The sequence below is a fragment of the Vicia villosa genome, unplaced genomic scaffold, assembly GCF_029867415.1.
Source record: "Vicia villosa cultivar HV-30 ecotype Madison, WI unplaced genomic scaffold, Vvil1.0 ctg.000217F_1_1_3, whole genome shotgun sequence".
In the NCBI taxonomy this organism is placed as follows: Eukaryota; Viridiplantae; Streptophyta; class Magnoliopsida; order Fabales; family Fabaceae; genus Vicia; species Vicia villosa.
In genome coordinates this window covers 374,050-397,033 of record NW_026705081.1, presented here as the reverse complement: position 1 = coordinate 397,033, position 22,984 = coordinate 374,050, and positions in this window count along the sequence as shown.

Sequence of the window (22,984 nt, the reverse complement as noted above, 5' to 3'; positions counted from 1 at the left end):
AACAAAAAAGTCAAAAGTCAAGCATACCAAACTGGTGGCTTGGTTGTCAAACGCATCATCTTACCACAAGGTGATCCCAGAGGCAAATGGACTCCCACCTACGAGGGACCATTCATAATCAAGAAAATATTCTCCGGCGGCGCCATGTTGCTTACCACCATGGATGGTGAGGATTTCCCACATCCTGTGAATGCTGACATAGTCAAAAAAATACTTCTCTTAAAAAGAAAAAAAAACAGCTCGCTAAGTTGAAAACCTGAAAGGGCAACTTAGGCAAAAAAATGAGCGTCTCGGTGGATTGAAAACCCGAAAGGGCGGTCCAGGCAAAAGTTAGAGACTAAACAAATACTATCCCGGTAGGCTGAAAACCTGAAAGGGCAGCCTAGGCAAAAGTTAGGGAATGAAGCATACAACTGTGTTCCGTTCAGCTGCCTACTCACCATCAAGATTCAACACCTCAAAGACACCGATCAGTCCAATCACTTTCTTCCAACAAGTGAGGGATGAGATGCTCGAAGACAGATTGGCAATAGCAGAATTGAAACTTGACTGGATCATTTTCACATAGCTATTTATCTTCATAAATATTTTCCAAAACTTTCTGACAGTTTCCTACTTCTAGGATTGTTGTCTCCCTGTGCTAACCAGCCTATCATGGCTCTTTTTCAAAAATCAATGCAGCTTAGGCTCAAAAATCACCATTTTCACTTTTTCTGTTTAAATACGTAAGGGTCCCAATGATAATTTTGAATGAGCATGTGCATTTGAATATGATTGATGTTTACCAGGAAAAACAGGAATGGCATTCAGGAAATGTCCCAATTATCTGGACATCATCCCATCAGAAGAAAACCACCAAGAGAAACGCATTTCTCAGCAAATTCCTCAAAAACATTTTCTCTTCAAAAGAAGTCTTATCCCCCAGCAGGGTTGTTCCAGATTACTATCTTTAGAAGGTGTGATCCCCGCACCCGGACTTGATCAGATAGTGCATCGGAGGATTATGCGTCTTCCTCACTCCCATTTGAAAGGGCATCAGAACTTCCAGCTACCTTTCATTCCCAAGAGATATTCAAAGATCCTTCAACAGGATACCAGGATTCTCAAAGAATTTCCCCAGCCAAGGGTACTCAAACAAGACAAAAGATCATCAACGATCACAATATAGTCATATCCAGATGACTGGCGGGAATTTATTTTTCCAACTAAAAGCTTGACATCTCACATTCACATTCACACATTCATACATCACATATTCACATTCATACATCATATATTCACATTCATACATCACATATTCATATTCATACATCATGCATCATGCATCATGCGCATATTACTACACAACATCACAGGCATATTTCTCCGGGAATATCTCACATTTACATGCATCATAAACATTGCATATCACTAACTTGATTTTTCAGGTAGACGGATATCTTCAACAAAGATGTTCTCAATCACATGCAGTGTTCACCTGAACTCCATGAACAGTTCTCTCAGATATAATCAAGCCGAAGATTCATTCTGATCACTTACAGACATCACAGATCAAAAGTCGATACCTCAGATGGTTCCAGAACGATCTAACGTTGCAGATCTAAAGCGATACCTCAGACGGTTCCAGAACGATCTAACATTGAAGATCTAAAGCGATACCTCAGACGGTTCCAGAACGATCTAACATTGAAGATCTAAAGCGATACCTCAGACAGTTCCAGAACGATTTAACATTGCAGATCTAAAGCGATACCTCAAACGGTTCCACAATGATCAACTTCTAAAATCTAAATCGGAAAAACTTTGGACAAGTTCCGTAACGATTATCTTCCAAGACTTAAAGCGGTAACCTTGGACGGCTCCGAAACAGTCAACACAAAGACTTTCAAATCCTTCATCAAGATATAATCAATGGATTCATTCTGATGAACAAACCATCAACACATTTACCAGGTGGCATCTGAAAGCCCATCTCAGGTAATGTTCCAATCTGCCAACAACATTTCGCAGACGACATTCAAATGCAACTTCCAACATCTCTTCTGATCAAGGTAAGTGCAAATTTTCAGGGCATCTAAATATTCAATCATCTTCTACCTTCAGATTTCAGACAATCTCTTCAGGTTTAAGAAGATTGAATAGGGGCAACTGTTATACCCCAAAATTTGCCCGCATCATTTTTAAGAAAACTCCAATCTGAAAATTAAGAGTCTCATATAATCATGGATTTTTATTTCAACAAATATCCTGACATATGAAATACTTAGTTTTTAGAATTTTTCTTATACAGTAATTTGGCTTGCAGTTGAATTTATTCTTACGCAAACGCCAAATACTGTTTATTACTTCACACATGCTATTTATTTATTTACAGATAAATAGTACTGACACAATTGGTACAGAGTTAAATCTTTTTGCAGGCGCAGAATCAGGAAACTCAGACTGTACTGGCATACAGTAAATATTAGTTATTTATTATGTCTGTGTTTTTCTAACAAGTCATGTAAATAAACTTTCATTTTTCACATAAAACATAAAACAAAAACAACAAAAAAGAAAATTAACTTTGACTGTTGATTTTCACTCTAACTGCTACATCAATACCTGGACAGTCAGTCGACAGCCAAACTGCTGGCAGTACAATTCTCAGTGTTTTGTACCATCAATCAAATCAATCTTTCACAATTCAAAATTCCAAGATTTTTGTTCTAGAAGTCTTCTGAATATCACGCGATTAGCAGAGACTCAACACTGCACAAAAATCAGGTACGCTTAACTGTCTCCTACATAAACAGTCCCTGACTAGGGTTTTCTTGTTTTTACAGGAGAAACAAGTTTTTGAGAGCTCAAATGGATTTAATACACATCCATATATCTCAAAGTACCATCATACAAATTTTCAAACTTCAATTCACTCAGACGCACCGTCAGCAGCTCAAATAGTCAACAGACGACCCGTTTGACCAAAAAGTCAACAGACAGTCAAAAATGAATTTTTTTGTCAAAATCCATATTTTGTCAAAGGATTCATCATTTGATCATTGGATGATCATAATTCATCAAGGAAAGATCAAAAATCAACAAAACCCTAAGATTCAAAATTAGGGTTTTTGCCTGAAAAGTCAACTCAACTTTGACTGATCATAACTCTCTCATCCTTCATCCAAAAAATTCAAACCAAATCTCATTTTGAAGGAAATTCAATTATCTTTCAAATTCCATTGATCCCATGGTCATTGGATTCACCATTTGAAAAATATGATCAAAGACATTACAGGTCATTTTCAAAGTCAACAAAAAGACACTTTTTTCAAAAGGACACACAAGGAGCATCAAAAATCATTTTGACATGAGACCAAAGACATTGGTTAGAGGACTCTTTGAGGTTTCCAAAAAGTGCAAGATCTCCTTCATATGACAAAAATTGAGGGATTTACACCTTGTTGAAGTTGGCTAAATTTTGGAAAATGCATAAAATCAACATTGCTCAAAAATGCATTTTTTCCAAATGGGGCCAAGTTTTCATGGTTCAAACATCATTTCCATAATATAATGGGCCTCCCACGACCAAGACCAAGCCCATAACATTTTTCTCCATTTTTTTGATTTAATTTTATCATTTAAGATTAAATTAAAAAAGGAAAAAAGGAAGGATAATGCATAGCTTTAATCTTAAGCTAAAGCCTCCACAATTGACTTAATTATGCAGCAAGGAAGCTGCAAGGAAAGCCTAGAGCAAAGGTGTGGAGATCAAGCAATGGTGGCTTAAGTTTTAAGCTTGAAAAGTCAAGATTCCAACAAAGCTCATGAATGCTTCTTAGCTTATTTTTTAAGCACTCCAATGCTTATAAATAGGCTATCATGCTTCAGTAACATAGGGAGACAAGTTCAGAAACAAAGCCTTACTCATAATACACTTGTAACCACTTGAAAAATTTCAAAGAAAATTCAAATTCGAATTTTTAATTTCAGTCAATTTCAATACAAACTAAGCATTCAAACATCATCTCTGAGCTTCACTGAAACAATTCCAATCCATTACAAGCCTTGAAGCTCACTAAATCGAGCTATACAGGTCATAATTTGTTCGAACTTAAATCAATTCGTATCTGGTTATCCACGCATGCTTAACAAGATGTAGACATATATTTGAGTTTGGTTTGATGTGTAGATCATTTCTGGAAACTTAATTGAAGTTTGAACACGTATACACGAAACTACCATTTTAGGGTTCTTCATCTCAAAATTAGGGTTTTCCAAATTAGGCAAAATTACAAGTTCTAAATAGCACCATTAAACTCGCGTGAACAATACGAACTCAACCATAGCATCGCGCCAAATTTATACTCATGTTTGCTTGCATTCGCTATTATCACCAGGTGTAAAAGATTGGGTTTTTTACACCACCTGCAAATGAACGGTGTAAAAACCCATCTGAAGGTTGAAGATGATGCGTGGCGCCCTCTGATTCGCTGAGAGGCACGCGCGTGTTTTTTTTTTAAACTGACCTTGAATTCAGTGTTTTGCAGGTGTTCCACGTGCTATGGTCCCTCATGCTTTCCACCATCCGATCCATCCATCTCCTAATCCAACGCACCAGACAAAGCAGTCCTTACCATGGACTCTCCAATCAACCACACCTGATCAGTATCCTTTTATTTTCTATTTTTATTTTAATTTCTTTGTTAAATTAATTAAAAATAGTTTTAAAAATCCAAAAAATACACAAAAAATATTTTTAGACTTCTAAAATAATATATTATTTTCTGAAATAAAAATATTTTATTTTCCTTCAAAATTTCAATATTTTGTATAATTAATTAGTATATATTTATATATTTGCTTCTTAATTATTCTAACCAATCAAAAAATCATAAAAAAAATTGTTCTTTATGTTAAATATTGTTTATATATTATAAACTAATTTTGTACATATTTTGAATAATTTTATCTTTAAGTTTTAATTATTTGTATAATTATTTGCATAATTATGTTTTAATTAACTTAAATCAATTTCAAAAATTCCAAAAAAATTAGTTTTGTTTTAAAATTAATTAACAAATATTTTGTACATATTTTAAACTTAATTTCTAGGTTTAAATCTATTTTCATCTTTTTTCTTCATTTTAATTTAATTAACCCTGCATTAATTAATTAAAATCAAATCATAAAAAATCCAAAAACATGCCTTTTATTTTTCTTGCAATTTAAATTCCTAGATAAATGTATAGGATGTCAAATTCATGTAAATAGGCTAGTTTACATTTCCTGCACAATCGATGTTATAGCGTAGATTTACTTTCCGCACTTTACATTTCCGCATTTTAATTTCCAGCAAATATAAACTGCGTGTATGTCAAAGATAAAATTGAACCGTTAGATCACTAACTTCAAAGATAAAATATCTGAATACAATCACAATCACACTTGCACCTTTTAAGGTAATCCCTTTCTCATTCTTTTCAAAATCAAAGTCAAAATTCCACTGTTACGAGTACAAAATCGAACCTTGCGTTTATACCCGATGAAAGGATAGATTTTTAAAGGAAATAGGATAAAGACCTTACAACTCAGGGTAGACCTCCTAGTTTGCTTGCTCAAATCAAAACAAACAAAATTCTCATACATTGTTGTTTTTTCAAAACTTTCCAAAAAAGACAATACTTTGTATACATCCAAACACGGATTATTACAAAGTTAACGTTCTTTTCAAAAACATCTTTCGAAAGATAAAACAAGCATTTTGTATACATCCACACACGGATCATTACAAAATTCAATTTACAAAAGTATTTGGAACCACATATGAGCATTCTAAAGCAATTGAAAAGTGATCGAAAAACAAGTGAGCTAAGCAAACTTAAGAGCCCATGGATAACCATGGATACAAAGGGTGCTAACACCTTCCCTTTGTATAACCTACCCCCTTACCCAGAATTTCTTAAAGGTCTTTTTTCTGTTTCTTTTATAAACCTTTCCTTAATTGGATAAAATAAAAGGTCGGTGGCGACTCTGTGAATTTTCAAAAATACGAAAGCATTAAGCGATAAAAAAGAGTCAGTTCACGTATCTCTACAGAACAGAGGTATGGCCCGGATTAAAAAACGGAGGTCCACACCATCTCTAATCAATTAATGAACTTTTGTTTTTGAAGGATAGAAAAACACTTAGAAAGGGGGGTTTGAATAAGTGTAGCTTTAAAAAACTTGTAAGATAAAAACTATTTGCACAATGATTTTTATCCTGGTTCGTTGTTAACTAAACTACTCCAGTCCACCCCCTTGGAGTGATTTACCTCACCTGAGGATTTAATCCACTAATCACACTTGATTACAATGGTTTTCCACTTAGCCAACTGCTAAGTCTTCTAGAGTATCCTGATCACAACCTGATCACTCTAGGAACAAACTACTTAGACAACTTCTAAGACTTGCTAGAGTATACTGATCAACAACCTGATCACTCTATAACTTACAAATTAATGTAAACAAATTCTTTTAAGAGTTACAATGCTCCTTATAAAGCTATTATCACAATTGTGATTTTCTCTTAAGTTTAAGCTTAAATCTCACTAAGATATTACAACAACAATGTAGTGAGCTTGATGATGAAGTTTGAGAGCTTTTGAATTTGACAACGTTTCTGTATATTCAGTAATTCGTGACATAGCTTCTCATCATAACTTCATATTTACAGGCGCTTGAGAAGATGACCGTTGGGAGCTGACCGGTAAAATAGCAAGTGTACTATTTTTACCGATGTAGTAATAATGGGATTAATCCCCAAGTATCGAACTCACGGACTGCATAGGAAATATAAGTTATCGTAACGATTCAATTGAACAAAAGAACATGGGGGTTTTGTTGTTTGTTTGGAAATAACGATAAATGATAACAAATTAATAGAAAGCGTAAAAATGACTTTAAAACAATATGAGAAATTATGCTAGGGTCAAGTGTATGAATTGCCTTGCAACAACCTTTAATCCTTATTTACGAAATATCAGTGTACATGAACTATTACCGAATCTCAAGAGTTATCTTCCCTAATTCCTTAGCGGAAAACCTTTTGATACTGTCTTGTATCCTAATTCCTTAGCAATTCAAGAAGTGATCAAGCGCAATATAATTTATCAAGATTATTACGGTTACTACGGAGAATCCTCATTCCTAAGCAATAACAACCGTAATATTATTGTGCAAACAGCGATAAGGTGGTTTGTCCGACCTAACCCTTAACCGTAAATCAAAAATCTATTTGTCCGATAGACAAAGCAATAAGCAATTTGCACAATCAAATAAGTTCACACACATAACGATTTCATAACATAAAGGAAATTAGGTTCATTACAATAGCAATTCAGGGACACCCCTTAACAAGTAATAGTTTAGCTACTCATGGCAAGTGTCAAAATAACAGAAATTAAGGATGAAGACATTACAATAAGATGAATAGGAATTGATCTTCAATCGCAGATGCTCTTGAAGATTTCTTCGCTTCAAACCCTAGTGCTTCCAATCCTCTTTTCACGTTATCCGACCGTCAAAAAGTGATTTTCTCCTTCAAAAAGTCCATAATGCCCTTCCTTAAGTGACTGATTCCAAGAGTTGAAAACAAAAATTTTTCTGCGCGCACGTCTGACACGGCCGTGTCCCATGACACGGGTGGCCATGTCACAACTATGTCTTCTTGGTTTTCAAATTTTCAAGTTCTCCTCTTCAGCAAGTCTGACATGGCCGTGTCCCATGACACGGGTGGCCGTGTCACAGCTCTGTCTCACCAAAATCCACTTCTTCTTGTCTAGAATCGTGCCCTGTACTACATAACTTTAAACACTACCAAACACTAGATCAAAAGCAATGGAAAAACAACAAAAACTAGAAAAGATAACACACCAAACTCAAATACGAAAATTAACAAAACTAAAAAGAACTAGATTGAAACGACTTAAAATACCACCGAATGAGTGCTTTTCCATTGATTCGAACATAGGAACAAGGTGAAATTGGTGGCCGATCACAACCCCAAACTTAGCTCATTACTTGTCCTCAAGTGATGGACCAGAAAACAAGAGGACCTCCATGAATTTTTCTTATGCTCCACAACACAACTGATGCTTCCACACTTGATATTTACTTCCACATCAAAGTTTTCGATTCCCCTCTCCGAAGTTTGCCGTTGTACTTCAATGTTGACTCATTCTTTCACCTGCAAGCTCAGTCACACTCTCACAAATTCTCTCTGGGTTAAGTGTTTCACTCATTCATCAAGGTATACATATCTACTCTTAAATTTTGTACACATTCTAACACAATTCCACATAATCAATACCACACACTTTTTGAGGACTTACGGGTTGTAACGGGGCTTAGGTTAGGTAAGATAAACAAAGAAATTGGGTACGAGGGTTTATGGTTTGGTATCAACTAATCCGTCCGATATCTTTTTGCACATTACATAGCATTTGGAGTGTTTAACGATTTTTCTGCTTTCTGGACTCTTAGAACACTTTACATGATGGCAAGTGTGTAGAATAAAATCAATTTTCTCTCTTCTTTTTTTTTTCTTTTGCACAAACATTTTCTTTCTTGCACGTGTTCATTTTTTTTTCTTTTCACACTTGCCTCCTTCTTTTGCTACCGGACTTGGTTACCCCAAACTTAACTTTTGCTATCGGACTCGGACTTATAGTTAATACCAAATATAGAGGAAACAAGAGGGGTTATAAATATATATATATATATATATATATATATATATATATATATATATATATATATATATTAAAAAAAAACAACATGGATGATGGGTAAAGATTGGTTAACGAGGGATAATAGACAACAAGGTTGGGTAAGAAAGGCTCAGGGTTAAACAAACAAAAGTGCCTCAGTGTGTGTGATCAATTTGTGTACTATATGAAGAACAAATGCAAAATTAGAGTGATGATGCCATACCTGATGCTCTCTCATGATGAAATGATGTGTTTGGCTTTGTATATCCTCACATGTTAGGTATTGCTTACAAGTTCAACAATGGTCTCCATTTTGTACAACTTCATGTCCGGTTCAGGTTACTCTAAATTGATTCATTTGGCACCATCAAGTTGCGTCTAGCAATTTTCTTCAGTTGTGCCAACTTTCACAGGTGCCCCGGAAGCCAATTTAATATGCGTCTTTCCCCTTTTTCACCTTCATTCCCATGATACTTTTCTCTGAAATCACATTCATCCTGGTGTACTGAAAACTCAAAACACACATGCTTAATTGAAAATACGGAAACTGAAATTAAAGGAAATAACAGAAAATAAATTAAAACGAAAGAACCTCCCCCACACTTGAACTCAACATTGTCCGCAATGTGTAAGCAAGCATAAGGGAGACTTACAATGCACACTGAGGCGGAGGTGGAGGGTTGTAGATGGAGAAGATGAAGAAGGAAAAAAAATAAAAAAGATTAGCGCACCTGCCTGACACGGCTGTGTCACACGACACGGGTGGCCGTGTCAGGACTCTGCCTCCCTTCCAAAATTGAGTTTCACAAAAAAAAATCCTCCAGGGTCTGTTACACGGCCGTGTCATAGGACACGGGTGCCCGTGTCAGACCTCTGGCTTTTCCACAAATTGAATTTTTACATCCTCTTCTTCAGGAGTTGTGACGCGGTCGTGTCACAGGACACGGGTGCCCGTGTCAGACCCCTGACTTCCTCCAAACTTATTATTTTTTTATGTCCAGACTTATCTGTCCCTTCTCGCCTTTCTCCTCGCAAGAGACACACTGTTTGTACCTACAGAATAAAATGCAAAAACACATAAAACTATTAAAAAGAAATCACGTGGGTTGCCTCCCACGAAGCGCTTCGTTTAACGTCGCATGGCTCGACGGCCCATTCCCTTCTATTATGGGGGATACTTCCTCTTCCACACCATGTTGCTTGTCCTTTCCGCAACCCAGAACTCATTTAGAAATATTGGATGGACCACTTTGTGCCTCAAGTCACTTTCAACTTCCATCTCCTCACCTCGATGTTCCTTTTTCTTTCTTTCCTTGATCCCTTTATTGGACTTTGGAGTTTTTATATGAGATGCTGCCACCTGAGAGATTATGCTTGAGACCTTTTTTGGGGTTGGTTCCAATATTTTGCTTTCGCCTACTATGTGGATCATTCCAACTGAAGATTGATTATCTCCACTTTCACCTTGCTTCTTGGTGTTTAACACTTTCAGAGTTATTTCTTCCTCAAAAGATTTCAAAGTCAGAGTACCTTTTTCAATATCAAAATTGCACCGACTAGTGCGCAAGAAAGGTCGACCCAGAATAATAGGGGTCTCTTCATCTTCAAGGATATCCATTATTTCAAAATCAACTGGAAAAACAAATTTGTCAATTTCTACCAATACATCTTCTGCCACCCCATATGACCTCTTCATGGTGTGATCTGCAAATTTCAACTCTGTTCCTCTTTCACTCACCTTTTCAATACCGAGCTTTTTGAAGATAGATAACGACATTAAGCTCACACTAGCACCTGAATCAATTAGAACCTTCATGAAAGTTCTGTTACTTATCGTGCACGATATTGCAACTGATCCAGGATCTTTTTGCTTGATTGGTATTCTCTTCTCTGGTGAGATTCTACCACACTTTTCGATTCTGACTTTCAGCTCATCTGCCACTTGTTTCTTCTTAGAAATTACCTCTTTCATAAATTTCTTGTACAAAGGCATATTCTCAAGTGCTTCAAAGAAAGGTAAGTTAATCTCTAACTTCTTGAACATTGCAGCAAACTTCTCAAAATCCTTCTCTTTCGAATCTTTCTTGGCCACTCTAGAGGGGAATGGTAATTTGACCACCGGTTTAGTTTCTTTCTTATCTTTCTCTTCCAGCGGCTTAACCGGTGATATCACTACTTCAGGCTCTTTCGGATTTTCTCTCACTTTTAGATCTACTTCGATGATATCATCATACTTGGTTTCATTTTTTTCTTCTGGTTTTGATCTCCTCAGACTTCTTGTTGAGATGACATTCACATTCTGATGCTCCCTTGGGTTTGTAACAGTTCCACTAGGTAAGGCACCTTGTGGTTGAGCATTGGCGAGTTGTTGTGCTATCTGACTCATCTGAACCTCAAGCTAAGAATTTCTTAGAGTATCCTGACCACCACGTGATCACTCTAATTACAACTACTTAGACACAAGCTAAGACTTCCTAGAGTATCCTGATCAACACTTGATCACTCTAGTTACTTACAAATTAATGTAATCAAATAAGAGTATTACAATTGCTTCTGAAAAGCTATAATCACAACAGTGATATTTCTCTTAATGTTTAAGCTTAATCTCACTAATATATTACAACAACAATGTAGTGAGCTTTGATGAAGATGAAGTTTGAGAGCTTTGATTTGAACAGCATTTCAGCAAGTTAATATTCACAAAAATCGTCAACCTTGCTTCTCATCAGAACTTCATACTTATAGGCACTTGAGAAGAAGACCGTTGGGAGCATTTAATGCTTTGCGTATTCCATACAGCATTGCATTTAATGTTTCACGCTTTTGTCAACTACCTCGAGCTTTGTTCACGCTGTGTCTACTGACGTTGCCTTTAATAGCTTCTAACGTTCCTTTTGTCAGTCAGCGTAGCCTGCCACTTGTACATGCTTATGATTTGATGTTTGTGTATACAACGTTTGAATATCATCAGAGTCAAATAGCTTGGTGCATAGCATCTTCTTGTCTTCTGACCTTGAAGTGCTTCTGAGCGTGATACCATGAGAACTTCAGTGCTTCTGCTTCTGAACTCAAATTCTTCTGATGCTTCCATAGACCCATGTTCTGATTCTGCCTTGACCATCTTCTGATGTCTTGCCAGACCATGTTCTGATGTTGCATTCTGAACCTTCTGAGTCAAAGCTTCTGAGCGCTGATTTGTGCATACTCTTTATATATTTCCTAAAAGGGAAATTGCAATGTATTAGAGTACCACATTATCTCACACAAAATTCATATCCTTGTTATCATCAAAACTAAGAATATTGATCAGAACAATTCTTGTTCTAACAATCTCCCCCTTTTTGATGATTACAAAAACATATATAAATGATATGAATTTGCGATCAGAAAGAGCAGACGGCTAAAGACAATAACACAGCTATAACATAAGCATGTGAATATGTCTCTCCTTGAGATTAACAATCTCCCCCTAAGATGAATAATCTCCCCCTGAAATTAATACTAGAAGAATTTTATAAATAAAAGACTTCCCTGAGTATTTCAGTAGAGACGTTCACATATGCTTGATCTTCAGAACATTCATGACTTTTGATTCTTGCTTCCATATGACAACTTCAGAATGTTGAATTTCTTTAGATCCTCAGAACATTCACAGCTTCTGATTCCTGCTTCCATCGGACAGCTTCAGAAATTGAATTTCTTTGATCTTCAGAACATTCACAGCTTCTGACTTCTGCTTCCATCAGACCGCTTAAGAGCTTGAATTTCTTCTTACATCACTTCATGCTAGATTGTATCAGAACATTGTTGAATGTACCAGAGCATCATCAGAGCATCTCTACATCCTGAAATGTTACAGAACAAAACTAAACGACAAAAGTCAGCATGAGTGAGTCAGAACATAGAGTATGTTTCATAACACATAATATGTATCAGAGCCATATGATATGTATCAGAACACATAGACATAATGTTTCAGAGCATATTCTATCATCAGAATATCTGAACATTCTTCCTTCTTGCTTCTTGCTTCTGATTCTGAAGCTTCATAGCACTCGGCTTGCTTCAAGAATCAAAGAGCTTGATTCTCTATAGAATTGCTTTTCCTCATCTTGTTGCTTCTTATGTTGATCTTTTAAAAGGATCTTCAGTTCCTACAATAACACAACTTAAAGCATAGAACTTTGCAAGTTCTGTTAGTAAAGCAACCGATTATAAATCAAATCATTTATCACATATTTCTCCCCCTTTTTGTCATAACATCAAAAACATAAAAGATTCAGATGAAAAACAAAAGAAAAAACATGGAAGAAAAAAAATAATTTTCATTGAAGTTCAAGCAGACAGAAGTACAAAAGTACAAGAAGATAAGGAAGAGAAGATGCACAAAACAGATGCAGCAAAAGCAAAAAGCAAAAACAACTAAGACTCAATCTAAGATGACCCTAGCTTCGACAAGATCTTGGCCAACATCTCTTGAACCCCATTGTTGTGCTCATTCTGCTTCTCTATGAAAGCTCTAAACTCAGCATTGACTCAACTTTGCTCATCCTGGTTCTTCTGAAGAACTTCCAGAGTCCTTGCAAGACGGAAAGGTTCATCAGAAGAAGCTTCACAGCTTCTATCCAAAGGGATGGCATTGTGATCTGTAGCTTCCATTGATAGATCATTTGCAGGGATTTCCTCAACAGGAACTGATTCAGCAACATGATCTTCTACATCTGCTTCATGCATAGAAACATCTTCATATTCTGCAGCTGGAATCTCAGAATCTCCATTCTCAAGTGCCTGAAGAATGGCAGCTAGATTCCTGGGGACAGAAGGACCTTCAACTTTTGGTGGGTCAACAACTTCTGGAATGACCAAGCTTGGGTCTTTCTTAGAAGGGTTTTCCCTCAAAAAGTCAAAGAGAGTTTTGAAATCCCCAAGTAGAACAGGATATTGAGGTATCCAGACCACAATCTCCCTGCAAGGGTTAGCTTCCAAAGCAGCAGCCAGTCTTGCTTCTACCAATTCATCCACAAACTGCTTCTCCTCAGCAGCAACACAATTTCTGAGAGGATGGTAGTATATACCATTATCACCCTCCAGAAGGTAACCAGGGTAACCAGGGGCAGCAGCCACTAGTCTCTTCTGTACTCCCATTGCTTCTACTTGAAAATCCTTGCGAAAGCTTCTCCAGAGATTTCTTGTAGAAACATCATCCAGACCATTTAGGAAGGCATCCTTCAGAAGGTCTAGACTACTAATCACCTCATGTCTGAATAGTTCCAGGTAGGTATAGGGTTCAGGTTCAGGCAAATTGAAGGTGAATTTGTAGTCAGGGTAGAGAAGACAGTAGGGTTTGGATTTTCTGGTAGGTAAGGGATGGGATATAGAAGGTGGAGGTGCGGTGGATGAGGAAGAAGGGATATCTGAGAGAATGATTGATGAGGATGGAGTATCAGAAAAGATAGGTTGAGAAGAGGATGGAGTATTTGTAAAGGGAATTGGTGAGAAAGATTTATCAGAAGGAGTTGGGGGAAGAATACTTAGAGGTGTGGGGTTTAGAATGGGAGAGGAAAGAGATGATGGAGAAGGATTTGGTAAAGTGAAGTTTACTTTTGGTTTAGAAGGAGGTGATTGGAGAGAAGGTTTAGGGACAAAAGGAGGTGGAGTAAGAACCTGCCTGGAGACGTATTCAGAGGAAGCATGTGAAGATCTGGTTCTGTGAAAGGAGTCTCTGATCCTTTTCTCCCTGCGTTCAGAAGAGTCCACCTTGTCAAGATCATAGGTGAACCGCAACTTCTTGGCTTTCTTAGCCTAGCTCATCTTCTCGGGCCTTTCTTTTTAGCCTTGTGTCATACCCCAATTTTTGACCCTAAGATCACACATCAATTGCATTCAATCATCAATCAAGAACACCATTGTGAAACTTCATCTTTGATACTGTGATTCTCTCTGAGAGGAATTATCGAGCATTTATAGCCTTTTTATTTGTTTATACTAACCAAAAATAAAAAATGTATGTTTTGTCTCTTTTGTTTATATTTTACAGGTGAAAGATCGGGCAAAAATCAAAACAGTGCAAGAAAACAATTTTTGAAAATTTGAAGGTGGAAATCGATTTACCCCTGTGGGAAATCGATTTCCTGTGCGCAAAATTCAAAAAAATATAAAGAGGGAAGCTTGACATCATTTTGGCACCTTTTTTATTTGATCATTTTATCAATTTTCCACCTCATCAAAATTAAACCCTCTTTAACCTCATTTTACCATTTTTACCATTTAATTGCCACTTTAATCACCAATTAAACACAAGTTAATTACCAAACACAAAAAGACCAATTTGCCACTACTCTTGCTCCAATTCTATAAATAGAGCCCTCTACTCTCTCATTTCCCAAGCTTGGAGAGCCAAAAAATTGCTTGCAAATTCATTTCTCACCCTTTCCAAAACCCTCACCCAAAGTTCATTTTCATAAGATTAGTAAGGTTCACATTGAATCTTGCTAATTTTGAACTAAGACTCCTACATTTCTCTCTTTGCTTTGATTGTTCATCTCCATATTTGAAGGATCTACACTTTGTGCTTGTTCTTGAAGCTACTTCAACACTTTAATTCAAGAATTGGTAAATTTCTCAATTCTAAGATGTAGATCTTTGTTGCTTGTGTTCAATGCATCTTTGATGCTATATTGGTGCTATTTGATGGTGATTTGAGGGAAAATTCGTGCTCCAATGGATATGTGATCATAAGGTGTTTGTATGTTTGCCTAAATCAAGTTTCAAAGTTCATAATGCTGTTTTTTTGAAAACTGTGTGCAGGAAATCGATTTCCTACAGAGGGAAATCGATTTCCACTCTATTTTTTGCGCCAGATCTGAATTCTGCAGGCAGAAAATCGATTTCCTACAGAGGTAAATCGATTTCCAGTGAGGCAGAATGCTTGTTTTTGTGGTTTTTGACTTGTTTTTGGTTCTAACTCATCTTCTACTCCTTTCTTTTGATATTTTCTTTGAATCACAAGTTAGAGGCCTAATTTCTCTCTAATTTCAATGGACTTAGGGCGTCGATAGGATGAGAATCCAAATCCGCAATATTAAGTGATTGAAATTATGGATGAAAGGAGCTTTTAATGTGGTTCCATCTTTTACTTCTTTTTATTTTGGTCGATGAAAGTCTTAATGCCTTGAGAATTCTTATGGATTCTTGGTGAAGACTAGATCACTCACCTATTTTCTTTTCGTGCGGTATTGCTTTCGGAAGGCGATCTACATATCGTTCTTCTCGCATGCATTAGCACATAAAGTTTTGACCGGCCTCGTTGTAGGGTGATTTCTACATAAATCACTTGGCGATCTGCTTAACATAGCGCAATATTTCGTGTCCCGAATAAAAAGATCCAATATGGAAGAGAATTGTATGCGGTTGATTTAAGACTTGTGGAGGTTTTTACCGTGTAGTCGCTATGATTTTATTAAGCTTCTGATAAACCCCATTGAATTTAAATCCGAGTACATCATTCACTCACCATAGATCTTCCTACTAACTTTGATAACATACTTGACAAGTTTCAAGATGGTTATCTTTAACATTTAACAAGTAACTTTAATTTTCGCACCTTTACTATACCGCTCTTTATATTTCCCGCTTTATCGCTTTATTTTATCATTTCATCATATTTACTTTCCGCCATTTTTTCTTTGTCCACTTGGACATATGTTTATGCTTCCGTTATTTTTCTTTTGTCCACTTGGACCATACTTTACTTTTTTTGCTAAAACACTAATAAACAACCAAAATCTGAAAAAAATACATAAGGCTCTTTTTGGACTATCGGTTACTATCCCTAGCACTTTGGAGATTCAGACTTATGGACCTAGTACCTCTGGACTCATTCTATTACTATCCTGTGATTGTTCTGTCTGTCTGGCATTGTTCCGTTGTATGTTTATGTGTGCAGGTATTTCCTTGAAAGCCCTTGATGGTTAATTCCAAGGCATTGATATAAGGATTTTACCCGAAAAAAGCCGTTACTCTGCCCGATTTTCGTCAGAATTTTAATATGCTTGATGCAAAGTGGTGCTAAGACAATAAGTTCATCTGGATCCCCAAGTGTTAATGTGTTGGTATTGATAAATCCAAAGGATGGGAAAACTACCTTGGCTCTTAATGTCGAGTGTTGGCTTCTTATTTGGTTAGGCCGTTTCTTTCCTTAGCTTTTATTTTATGCACTAGGTTAGCCTCTTCATCTCCTCCCACTTCTTAGATTTTCAAAATCTTCTCCCTTTTTCCAAAATATTCTTATGTTTGCAAACCTTTTCAAAACCTTTTCTCAAAAAATATCTTTCGCCCTTAGTGGCTTTTCTTCAAAAGTTTAGACACCGTTAATTGTCGAAACGAGTGGTTATACCCCACGATTTTGAAATTGATTGATAATAATGAGATCTTTTCCGCGTGAGAGAGCTAGTGGCATACTCGTTGATTTTATCCGAGTTGGAGCCCTTCTTTCATTTGCGATGCAAAGAACTTGTTTGTTCTCATGCTCAAGATCAATGGCTGAGTATTTCTCTCTAACGACAACACAGTGTTTATTCGTTTTAAAACGTTTTTCCCAAAAGCGGAACTACATTAGCTCTGACTTCTCCATTGCACCGAGGAGGTATGTAGGCCCAAAGCTTAACGCTTTGCCGAGGTTATTTTAAAAATAAAACAAACCCTTTTTAGCACACACACAACACAGATTTTCAAATAGGTTCCTGTGGAATACCACAGATATGAGGGGTGCTTTAAACCTTCCCCTCATATAATCAACACCCGAACCTGAGTTCTCTTTCTTGTTTTTTTAAAACAAAACTTTGGGTTTTACGTTCTTTTCCCTTTTCCTTTGAAAAAATAAAGCGCGGTGACAATTTCAAAACGGAATTTTGATTCGAGTCAATCCCATGGCTTCGATATCAGATTTTCCCCGCTACAGAAAAATGGCGACTTCACTGGGGACCCAGTTTTAAGTGTGTTAAGCCTATTTTTGTTTATCTGTGTGTTTTTATCTGTATATATTATTGTGTGCTTTGTATGTTTATTTTTATTTTTTCTTTTTTTTTGGTGCTCGATGGTTCCTCTATGATGAGACAAAGTTCTAACCCGAACTTTGGTGAGTAACTTGAGATAGGAGGTGGTAAGACCAATAGTCGCATGTCAGGAGCAATCCTTACCATGAGCGTCATATGGTGGAACCCCAATCAGTGGAGGCCTCATGGAAGGTAGTAGAGGTTGTTACGAACCATCGTGATAACGCTATTACTTTCAATAGTGAGTGTCCGTAGAAGCTGAATGACCTAGAACCCTTTTAACCAATCTAAGCCTTTTTAGGATGTAGTGCAGAAACAAGATCAAGTACCAATTTGAGCTTTTTGTCATGCGATGCTACGCTCAGACGAGGTCTTTTTAGGCATATTATTGACGCCCATGAGCAATTGTGCGTGCCAGTAATATCCAATAGAAGATTGAAAACTCTGGGAACCTTTGTAGAACCCGATTGGCAGGTACAAAACTCCCTAGATCACTCCTTGTGGGATGGGTAGACCCATGGCTCCATGCTCGTGACGTCGAACCTAAGAGCCTGGACTGTGTGATTTTGTGTGATTTGATGTGATCTTGTGTGCTCTTGATTGTGATTGATGCATAAACCATGCATTCATGCATTCATAAAAATGACATTCACAAATGGTTTTCAAGGAACTTAGAGACATTTTTTGTAAACATCACAGGTACCATGGATCAAAAGAGAAGCATCAAGAAGTACACTTTCAGAAATTCAAGTGCAAAGGAATTGAAAGAGCTAGCAACTTTGGTTCCTAATCTTGACAACTTCAAAAGCCGTTATGGGAAATAGATTTCTATCTTGAAGACTAAAGTGGAAAAGGGGATTCTTGAGACTCTTGTGCAGTTTTATGACCCGGTTTATCATTGTTTCACCTTTCCTGATTATCAGCTTATGCCCACTTTGGAGGAGTATTCTTATTGGATTGGTCTACCGGTTACGAATGACATACCGTTTAGTGGTCTGGAGAAAGAGCCTCAGGTTGATGAGATAGCAGAACTCCTTCATTTGAAAATATCAGATGTGAAAGCAAACATGACCAAAAAAGGAGGAATTTGGGGGTTGACTTCTAAGTTCTTGATTGGAAAGGTTTCTATGTTGGCTAGTAAAGAAAGTATGATTGCTTTTGAGACATTTTTGGCCTTGCTCATCTATGGTTTGATACTCTTTCCTAACATTAACAACTTTGTCGATGTTAATGCTATTCGGATTTTCATGATTGGGAATCCTGTGCCTACTTTGCTTGGGGATACTTATCATTCCATTCACCATAGGAATGATAAGAAAGGTGGACTTATCAATTGTTGTACTCCTTTGCTCTATAAGTGGTTTATTTCGCACTTACCTCAAGCTAAGAGTTTCTTGAACAATCCTGATGGTCTCTCATGGTCTCAGAAGATCATGCCTCTTACTAATGGGAATATCCATTGGTACAATCCTGCTTATGACATTGGTGAGATTATTGATAGTTGTGGAGAATTCCCTAATGTACCTCTTCTTGGTATACAAGGAGGAATTACCTACAACCCCATTCTTGCAAGGCGTCAATTTTGCTATCCTATGAAGGAGCGACCCGCTAGTATCCTTGTGTCAGGAATCTTCTATCTTAATCAAGATGGAAATTCGGATATGAGAAATCGGTTTGTGCGTGCTTGGCACCATGTTGATAGGAAGAGACATTTGGGAAAGAAACAATGTGTTGCTCTCAAAGACTATACTGATTGGGTTCAAGCTAGAGCTCATACTTTTCAGATGCCTTATTTACTCGAGGAACCTTCTCTACTCGTTACTCCACCATTGTCTATCACTACTCCTGTTGAAAGTAGTGAAGAACATCTAGAGCTCGTGGCTAAGTTGAGAGCGGAAAGAGATGCTTTGGAGTTTGAAAACAAAGAGTTGAAGATACACTTGAAAGAAAAAGATGAAATGCTTGATATCCAAGATGGTTGGTTGATGGAAAGGGAAGATCAGATTCGTCATCAAGAAGAGTTGCTTCAACAACATGGTGAAAAGCGAAAGAGACCACAAGAAGATTCAGTCGCATGGAAAGAAGTTGCTGATAAGCTGATGGTCGAGAATGCTCATTTGAAGGCCTTTTATGAAGATGAATTGGAGAAGCTCCGTAGGAAGCTGCAAAGAGGAGTTGGATCTTCATCAGAAGTGTTCCCTTCCAGTTTTTAGCCTTTTCCTTTGTTTTGTAATTTTGGATCTTTGAATCCTTTTGTATGCTTTTCCATGACTAACGAAAGAATATTGTTTTGTTTTATGATGTTTTTTGTTTACAATTAATGTCTTAAAAGTTCCTGGAAAACCAAAACAAAAATCATTTGCATTGCATTTCATGCATCATTCTGCATTTTGGTCTTGCTTCCAAGAGTATTCCCGAGGTCTTATTCAGTGTTCTTCATACAGAATCAAGCTGTCTCACCGGTATAATACTCGAGCTAACTGCAAGAAGAAGATGGAAGGTCTTGAACAACAGAATCGTGAGTTACGTGAAGAGGTTGTTACTTTGAGATCTGGTGTGGATCGTCTCACTGCTCTAGTTGAGACATTGATGGTTGCTCAGAATCAGAATCAGAATCAAGTTCCTCCTCCCAATGCCCAAGCTCAGGGTCAGACCACTGTGATTTCTGAGATTGCTGCTACAACCATTCCTGCTATTCCTGTTGGTGCTACTCAGCAACTAATGCCTAATGGATACCCCGGGGGCATGCCTGAAGGTTATTTGTCTGTTTCGGAGATGACTCGTCCGTTGACTCCTATTATGGTCAACACCTCTCCTATTGTTCATACTGGTCCTTTTGTCCCAGAGCCCATTTATGATGCTGCTCCAAGTGAAATTCATGACCGAATGGATGGTTTCCAAGATCAGTTTGAAGAACTACAGAAAGAGATGAAAGCCTTGCGTGGGAAAGAACTGTTTGGAAAGAATGTGCATGATCTTTGCCTTGTTCCCAATGTGAAAGTACCTGCTAAGTTCAAGCTGCCGGAATTTGAGAAGTACAAAGGAAATTCCTGTCCTCAGGCACACCTGGTGATGTATATAAGGAAGATGTCCACTCACACTGATGATCAACGTCTGTTGATTCACTATTTCCAAGACAGTTTGACTGGAGCTGCTTCTAAGTGGTATATGGGCCTTGATAGCACCCATATTCGCACTTTCAATGACTTGGCTGAAGCGTTTGTGAAGCAATACAAGTATAATGTGGACATGGCTCCTGATAGGGATCAATTGCGAGCCATGATGTAGAAAGAGAAGGAATCCTTCAAGGAATATGCTCAGAGATGGCGTGAGGTTGCCGCCCAAGTGATTCCTCCGATGGAAGAAAAAGAGATGACTAAGATTTTTCTGAAGACTCTTGGTCCATTTTACTATGAAAAGATGATTGCAAGTGCTCCTGTAGACTTCACTGAAATGGTGGGTATGGGTGTCAGATTGGAAGAAGCTGTGCGAGAAGGTCGTTTGGTTCGAAATGACAATTCGTCTGGTGGCGCGAAGAAGTATGGTTCTTCATTCCAGAAGAAGAAAGAATCAGATGCCAATGCTGTTTCTCATGGGAGGAATAGTCGATTCAGAAATCAATCTCAACAAGTGGCGTCAGTGACTCCTGTTGTGAATTCAGTGCCTGTAGCTCCTGTTAATCAACAACCAGCAAGGCGGAATCCGTATCCTCGAGTTAATGTTGATCCTATCCCTATGACGTACACTGAACTGTATCCTGCTCTAATTCATAAGAAGCTGGTTCAACCAAGGTCACCACCCCTTGTTCCAGAGAAACTCCCTTGGTGGTACAAGGCTGATGCCACTTGTGCTTTTCATCAGAATGCTCCTGGGCATGATTTGGAAAATTGTTGGGCCCTGAAGAATGAAGTTCAGAGATTGGTCCGTTCTGGAATGCTCTCTTTCCGTGATATTGGTCCAAATATGCAGAACAATCCGTTGCCAACTCATGAAGCGTCTGCTGTGAATATGGTGTATGGATGCCCTGGGAAGTATAAGATTTATCGTGTGGAACACATCAGAGGGTCATTGGTAGAGATGCATGCCACTCTGTGTGAATATAGTCATTATGAGCATAATCATGCTGCTTGTAGGATTTGTTCAGTCAATCCTCGAGGATGTTATATTGTGAGAAGAGACTTACAAGAGATGATAGATCAAAGGCTCATTGAGATTCTGAGGGATAGAGATGAAGATGATGTCAATATGATTGAACCATGCTTTGAAATCCCGGAATGTGTAGAGATTGGTTATTATGGCAAAGATGCTGTGGAACCTCTTGTGATATGTTTGCCTGGATCTGTACCTTATAGTTCTGATAAAGCTGTACCTTATAGATACAATGCCACCATGTTGGAAGCTGGAAAAGAAGTTGAGATTAAGCCTCTTTCTTTTGTTGAGAATATAGCGGATGTTAGTAGAGTGACTAGAAGCGGACGAGTTTTTACTCAACCCCAAACAGTTGTGGATGTCCAGAGGAATTCTACTCCAGTACCTGTGAACAATAATGATGCGACAAAGGTGAATGCTGGGTCATCTTCAGGAAATGAGATGGATGAGATTTTGAAGCTTATCAAGATGAGTGATTATAAGATCGTGGATCAGCTGCATCGCACTCCGTACAAGATTTCTATAATGGAGCTGCTGGCGAATTCTCCTGCTCATAGGGATTCTCTGATGAAAATACTTGATCAAGCCTTTGTGGATCATGATGTGACGCTGGATCAGTTTAATGGGGTTGTGAGTAATATCACTGCATGTAACAATTTGAGCTTCAGTGATGAAGATTTGCCTGAGGAAGGAAGAAATCATAATTTGGCTTTGCATATCTCTGTCAATTGCAAAGAGGACTCAATGTCCAATGTGTTGATCGATACTGGATCATCTCTGAATGTCATGCCGAAATCTACTCTTGCTAAGCTATCTTATGGTGGCACACCAATGAGATTTAGCAATGTGATTGTCAAGGCGTTTGATGGATCGAAGAAATCAGTGGTCGGAGAGGTGGATTTGCCTATTGGTATTGGACCATTTGTCTTCAAGATTACTTTTCAAGTGATGGATATTTTCCCTGCGTATAGTTGCTTATTGGGACGCCCATGGATCCATGAGACTGGGGCAGTTACTTCAACTCTTCACCAAAAGTTGAAATTTGTGAAAG